Raw genomic sequence first — 7,642 nt, 5'->3', positions numbered from 1 at the left:
AGAGAAAGATAATATTTTAGACCGTATGTGATGACACAATGACCTGACACTGCAAACGCGCAGGAACCACTTACATCAGAACATTAGAAAATAGGAGCAGGAGTAAGCCATTCGGCCCGTCGAAACTGCTCCTCCACGTAATGTAGATCTTGAGGATCTGCTACCTTTACTCCACTTTCCCGCCATATTCCTACATCCACGGATTCCCTTGGTGCCTAAAATCTATGGATCTCATGTCTTCAATATTCTCAATGACTGAGAATCCAAAGCTCTCTGAATTCCAAAGAGTCATAACCCTCTGAGTGAAGACATTCCTCCTCATCTAAGTACGATAGATGGACCCCTTATCTTGAAGATTCGACTCCTTATTTCTAGGTTCTCTAGCCAGGGGGGAAGCAGCCTCTCAGTGTGTACCATGTCAAACCCGCTCATAATCTTGTACGTTTCAAATGGATCACCTCTGATTCCAGACAATAACTGCCCATTCGACTCAATTTCTCCTCATTGGGCAGCCTTCTCCTCCTTGGAACCAATTGAGTGAACCTTCGTTGCAACCTCCTCTAAGGCAAATACATGCTTCCGTAGATAAGGAGAGCAACACTCTACACAACACTAAAGGTGTGTTGTTACCAAAGTCCGAACTCGCTGCAGAAAGATTTCCTTACTCTTATGTTTCAAACGCCTTACAATAAAAGCTAACATGCTACTCGCATTCCTAATTCCTTGCTGCACATTGATGTAAAATTGCTCTGATTCATATACACGGGTCCCTCTTGCAATATCAATAATGGGAAGAATGTTGTCATTGAAATTACTCACCCTGTTTCTCGACCACTTTTGCTGCAACCCCAGATATTTTCAGATTGGACTGAAGTTCCCGAAATCTACAACATTCCGTCATTTCTTTTCTTTAGCTTTTATGAAGTGGAAGACTTTTAATGGGCTCCTGACGGTAAGATGTCCTCCAGCCTTTACGGATTCGAGATGCTGTGCACATTTCCAACCTCCATTATGCCAGTGGAGTCGAAAGTGAGTTCCTTAGCTGATGTGTTCTCTGATGATTGAAGCAAAATTGCAGGGACGCAGATCAGAAGTCTTTTCCACGTGCCAACAAGATAGTAACCCTTTACTTGCAGGGTCCAAGATCGAGCAGCGTGATAAAACTGCCGGTTGGCACCCTGTCTCGAAATTCCAATGTGAGGTGAATGCACATAACCAGGAATGAATTCCAACTGATGCATCTTAGATCCAATAGTGTTAGTGGAGGGGTTGCGGGGGTGGGGAGTTTCGCTCCATTTGTCACGATCTGGTCATCTTTGCACATGGCAATAAATAATCCGACATCTCACTGGAAGTAGGTAGCATTGATCATACTCGGACTGCGACTCCTTTACGTCAGATGGATGATCCAAATGATGAATGGTGATGAAAATTCCCTCTGCGGCCGCCAGAGGGCGCGATCACTCGCTGAATGGAAATTCATTGTCTCTCCATCTGATCGAATCCTATTTGCAGCCACAAGTTCTGCGGAGAACTGCGCCATCTCCTGGTGGAAACTGAGAATGACCAAACAATCTGTTTTAGTTAAGTTGGTTTAGGGATGTCTATTGCCCCAGATAATCCTCCAGAATGCTCCTGTTATTCTCCGAAATAGTGGCTATGGGATCATTCCCGTCTGCAGTCGGGACCTCGTTTTAACATCTCAGCCAAAATAAAGAGAGTACCTCGGTGCTACACCTCCACACGGTGCAGCACTTTCTCTGTCCTGCACTGGGAGTGTCATCCTAGATTTTATGCTTAAATCATGGTGCGGGGACTTAAACCCACAAACCTCTGACTCAGTGCCGAGGTACTCCCCACTAAACCACGGCTGATATATAAAGACACATCAGAGGAAGTGGTCAGTCATACAGGGTGCTTTGAGGTTCTCCCATCTGTAGAGATGATGAATACTGCATGGCATTTTGAAACAACCAGCACTCTGTAGACTAATCAGGAAACCAAGAGTCGGATACACATTTTTTGATGAGGTAACAGAGAGGGTTAATGAGGGTATTGCGGTTGATGTGGTGTACATGAACTTCAAAAAAAGCGTTTGATAAAGTACTTCATAACAGGCTTGTCAGCAAAGATAAAGCCCATGCAATAAAAGGGGCATTATCAACATGGATACAAAGCAACATGGAACAGAGTAGTGGTAAACAGTTGGTGTTCATTCTGAAGGAAGGTATATAGTGGGGTTCTCCAGGGACCACTGCTTGTCTTGATCGATATTAATAACATAGACTTGCGTGTGCAGGGCACATTTGCAAACTTTGCAGCATTGTGAACCGTGAGGAGGATGGTGATAGATTTTAAGAGGACGTTACATCAAGCGACAACATACAAGTGCTGAAAACTATAGCAACAGGACGCGAAATCCCGGTCGTGACAAATTCGAATCAAATTTTCAGTGAATGCAGAGTTTAATTCGTCTCCCCCCGTGGAAGAAACGTCAAGCGAAACTGCCGACAGAGTCCGTTTCTGGAAGACATGTTCCAAGTCCCAAACCTCCTGTTCACAGGTCAGCACGAGCGTGTAATTAAACAGCTGCAGTTTGCATTTATGTAGCGACTTCACCGTCCCGAGATAAATGGCCCGAAGAGTGTAAATCTGCCAACTATTTGACACAGAGTTACAGCAGAAATTGTTACGAGGTGTGGGCCAAAGCTGGGAAGATTTGGAGGAGAGAGATGTGGAGGGGGTTTGGGAGGGAATGGCAGACCTGAGGTCGCTGTCAGAGGAAGGAACGGCTGTGAAATGAAGAAGCGATTAGGATTAGTGGAGCAATAGCGCCACCTACCGCCCATCGATCACCAATGCAGCTAATTTCGTTAATTCAGTACTGAGGGAGTGCTGCATTGTTGGAGGGTCAGTACTGAGGGAGTGCTGCACTGTTGGAGAGTCAGTACTGAGGGAGTGCTGCACCATCAGATGGTCAGCACTGAGGGAGTGCTGCACTGTCCGAGGGTCAGTACTGAGGGAGTGCTGCATGTCAGAGTGTCAGTACTGAGGGAGTGCTGCACTGTCAGAGGGTTAGTACTGAGGTAATGCTGCACTGTCAGAGGGTCAGTACTGAGGGAGCACTGCACTGGCAGAGTGTCTGTACTGAGAGAGTGCTGCATGACAGAGTGTCTGTACTGAGGGATTGCAGCACTGTCAGAGGGTCAGTACTGAGGGAGTGCTGCTCTGTCACAGTGTCAGTACTGAGGGAGTGCTGCACTGTCAGAGTGTCAGTACTGAGAGAGTGCTGCACTGTCAGAGGGGCAGTACTGAGGGAGTGCTGCACTCTCAGATGGTCAGTACTGAGGGAGTGCTGCACTGTCAGTGGGTCAGTACTGAGGGAGTGCTGCACTGTCTGAGTGTCAGTACTGAGGGAGTGCTGCACTGTCAGAGTGTCAGTACTGAGAGAGTGCTGCACTGTCAGATGGTCAGTACTGAGGGAGTGCTGCACTGTCTGAGTGTCCGAACTGAGGGAGTGCTGCACTGTCAGAGGGTCAGTACTGAGGGAGTGCTGCACTGTCAGAGGGTCAGTACTGAGGGAGTGCTGCACTGTCAGAGGGTCAGTACTGAGGAAGTGATGCACTGTCCGAGGGTCAGTACTGTGGGAGTGCTGCACTCTCAGACGGTCAGTGCAGAGGGAGTGCTGAATTTGCACCTGAGATTTTAAACCAGCGACTGGTCTGCCTTCTCAGGTGAGACACACTATACCCCTTGGACTGTGTCCTGAGGCAAATCGCAAAGAAACATGCCATTCGGCCCAACACATGCATGCTGGCGTTCATCCTCCACACGAGCTTCCTCGCTCCCGTCTTCATCTCACCCCATCAGTAGATCCTTCCAAATCTCCCCCACCCCCATTTGTTTATCCAGATTCCCTCTTGAATACATCTCCGCTATTCACCTATCCAACTCCCTACTTCCTCCCACTCTCTGGGTAAAGAGGTTTCTCCTGAATTCCCGATGTTATTTATTAGTGACTATCTTTCTATTGATGGTTCGGAGTTCCTGACTCCCCCACAAGTGAAAACATCTTTTGCACGTCAACCCTATCAAAAACTCTTTCATAATCTTAAATCCATCCATCAGATCACCCTTCAGCCTTCTCTTTACAGCCCTTCCTGATAATTATAACCTCTCAGTTCTGATATCATCCTTGTCATTACTTTTTTGCCGCTTCTCCTGTATCTCTATATCTCTTTAAAATGAATACCAGAACTGTGAAAAGTGCTCGAACTGTGGCCTAAGCTAGATTCAATACAAGTTTAACATGACTTCTCATCGCTCTATAATGTCCAGGGAACATTTAGAAGCAGCAATAGATTCCTACTTTGTGCCATGTTTGCAAAAGGACAAAGGGAAATGTACTTACTTTGATGACTCCATAATCGCCTTTCTTTGAAAATGTTTTGTGTCCATATCCCAATCCTTCATTCAATGTCCGCCTTTATTGTTAGAAATTTTTTGAACCTCTTGAACCCAGAACCTCGCGTTACCTTCATCTGAAGAGCAAGCAGCATCAGAACCGAACAAAAGAGGAAAACCCTCAATGTTAGAGTTGAGGACCAGGTGCATGGGCGATGGCTGTTGGTGTGCAGACAGATCAGCTGAAATGATAACAGCACCGCAACAGAACACCTGGGAACTTGCACACCCCTGGTTTGGCAGACCTGGGACTCTCTCAGTGATAGGTGAAGAGATTGCAGTGTACACGATTTACTGTATACATTAAGTGTGTTCTGTTTGAGGACCCGTAGCCGGTGCTTCCTGAGATCCTGCAGGTTGTGGAGGGACAATGCAGGTAAAGAAAAGGGTAAGGAACGGAGGCAGAGATTGGGATAAGGGGTGCAACAGAGGGAAGGAATTGAGAGGGACAGAATGAAAGTGAGAAAGAAAGAGAGAAAGAAAGAAAGAAAGAAAGAAAGAAAGAAAGAAAGAAAAAGAAAGAAAGAAAGAAAGAAAGAAAGAAAGAAAGAAGAAGAAAGGAAGGAAGGAAGAAAGGAAGGAAGGAAGAAAGAAAGAAAGAAAGAAAGAAAGAAAGAAAGAAAGAAAGAAAGAAAGAAAGAAAGAAAGAAAGAAAGAAAGAAAGAAAGAAAGAAAGAAAGAAAGAAAGAAAGAAAGAAAGAAAGAAAGAAAGAAAGAAAGAAAGAAAGAAGGAAAGAAAGAAAGAAAGAAAGAAAGAAAGAAAGAAAGAAAGGATCGAGAGTGGCTGAATGTCTTCCACCTGTTTCTGTGTAACAGACTGGAGAGGGGCTGAATGCCCTCTTCCTGTTCCTGTGGAACAGACTGGAGAGGGGCTGAATGTCCTCCTCCTGTTCCTGTGTAACAGACTGGAGAGGGGCTGAATGCCCTCCTCCTGTTCCTGTGTAGCAGGCTCTAGAGGGGCTGAATGTCCTGCTCCTATTCCTGTGCAACAGACTGGAGAGGGGCTGAATGTCCTCCTCCTGTTTCTGTGTAACAGACTGGAGAGGGACTGAATGTCCTCCTCCTGTTTCTGTGTAACAGACTGGAGAGGGGCTAAATGGCCTCCTCCTGTTCCTGTGAAACACAATGGAGAGGGGCTGAATGTCCTCCTCCTGTTCCTGTGTAGCAGGCTCTAGAGGGACTGAATGTCCTCCTCCTGTTCCTGCGTAACAGACTGGAGAGGGGCTGAATGCCCACCTCCTGTTCCTGTGTAGCAGGCTCTAGAGGGGCTGAATGTCCTCCTCCTGTTCCTGCGTAACAGACTGGAGAGGGGCTGAATGCCCTCCTCCTGTTCCTGTGTAGCAGGTTCTAGAGGGGCTGAATGTCCTCCTCCTGCGAATGTGAAACAGCTTTGAGAGGTTCTGAATGGCCTCGAATTGTGCTCCGAAGGTCTAAGTAAACTTCAGCACCTCAGTCTCAACTGCCGTCACCAGGTGAAACCCTCGGGAGCCGTTTAAGCGGATAGGAAATGTAAATTTCGTGTTCCGCTTTTTTGTATGAGTGTCTATCACCGTGGGGACAGCAGGGACACGGTGATAAAATCCAATGCAACCTCCGTACAAAAACCTCGTTCAACACACCTGGTGGAGGATCAGCAGAAGAGCAGTGACAACAGAGTAAAGGAGTCAACATGGCCCTGGATTATGGCGGGAACAGGGCCGTTTTTATTATAAAGATGTCTCAGAATGGTCCAGCCTTATAACCTGGAATATTCCTCTGGAAAATAGAATAACTGTGTCATTTGTGTGGAAACTGGTTACTCTTTAACCTTTAAACCCCACCCTGGTGTCCTGGGACCAATATTGATCCCTCAACCAACATCACAAAGAATGATGTGCTCATTAATCTCATTGCTGTTTGATGGGACTTCCTTGGTACAATATCAGTTGCTGCGTCTCCCTGTGTGACTACTTCCTAAACAAACTGCTTCATTGGCTGTAAGCTGCTTTCTGTGTCCTGATTGTCTTGACCAGTGCTTCCTAAATGCTGAGCAGGTCACTTTTAGCAATCAGTTTCTGACCGGGTTGATGTAACGTGATCTGCTGACGTGCTACCAACACACCACTCAACTTCGGGACCGGCACCAAACTGACAGTGATAGGTAAGATAATGGGGCGTTTTTCCCCCACTCCCTTCATGTCCAGCTGTTTGTATTCCAAGCTTATTCCCCCCAACCCTCCGCGGGCGGTTTAAAAAGTCAGGCTGATGACACTGGCCCTTCTTTCTGGTTTGCAAAGACCAGTCCAATATGACCCTGGCCTCTAAACCACCCCGTCCTGTCTCGTTCAGTTACAAGGGGAACATCTCCCGGGTCTGTTCATGACTGAGTTTAGAGCATCGTGCAAAAGACATAGCTTACTTCGGCGATGGGACCAAGTTGACAGTTTTGGGTAAGGTGACTCTGTATTTCTGTTCCTCCTATCGATCAGAATCTATATCTAGTTAAAAAATCACCAGGAGTAATGTTCAGATATGAGATACATTAAAGGGTTAACTCATGAGGACTGGTTACTCAGACTAAGCTGACAGTCCCTCGAATATAGAACATTAAGGGCTGATATAATGGAGGGGTTTGAGGTGTTGGATAGATAGAGAGAGAAACTGCTTTCTCACGTTGGGGAGTGTCCAGAACAATTTAAATTATCACCTTTCAGGGGTGATATCAGGAAGCACTTCTTCACACAAAGGGTAGTGGAAATCAGGAACTCTCTCCCCCTCCTTCTCTCCCCAAAACAATCTGTTGAGACTGGGGGTCAATTGATAAATTCAAATCCAAGATTGATCGACCTGTGTAAAACAAAAATATTGAGGGTTGCAGAACCAAGGAGGGATGATGGAGTTAAGATTCAGATCAACCCTGAAATAACTGAATGGTGGAACAGGCTCGAAGGGCTGAATGGCCACCTCCTGTCCCCATGTTCCTACGACCTGTACGGTCATTTACATAATAGGAACTTCAATGGAACAGAATTAACAATCTAAGGGGATTGGGGGGGATTTTGTGACAGCCCCATACCAGTGTGCTCCAATACCGAAGAATATTTCGGAGATGGGACCAAACTGGTGGTTTTAGGTGAGTGAATGCATTCCTAATACTGGAAAAGTTGATTCAATTTGGTAATTCACGTGGGATGGTCGA

This window comes from Heterodontus francisci, unplaced genomic scaffold (assembly GCF_036365525.1).
Source record: "Heterodontus francisci isolate sHetFra1 unplaced genomic scaffold, sHetFra1.hap1 HAP1_SCAFFOLD_419, whole genome shotgun sequence".
NCBI classification, from domain to species: domain Eukaryota; kingdom Metazoa; phylum Chordata; class Chondrichthyes; order Heterodontiformes; family Heterodontidae; genus Heterodontus; species Heterodontus francisci.
Note: the sequence above shows the minus strand (reverse complement) of the source record.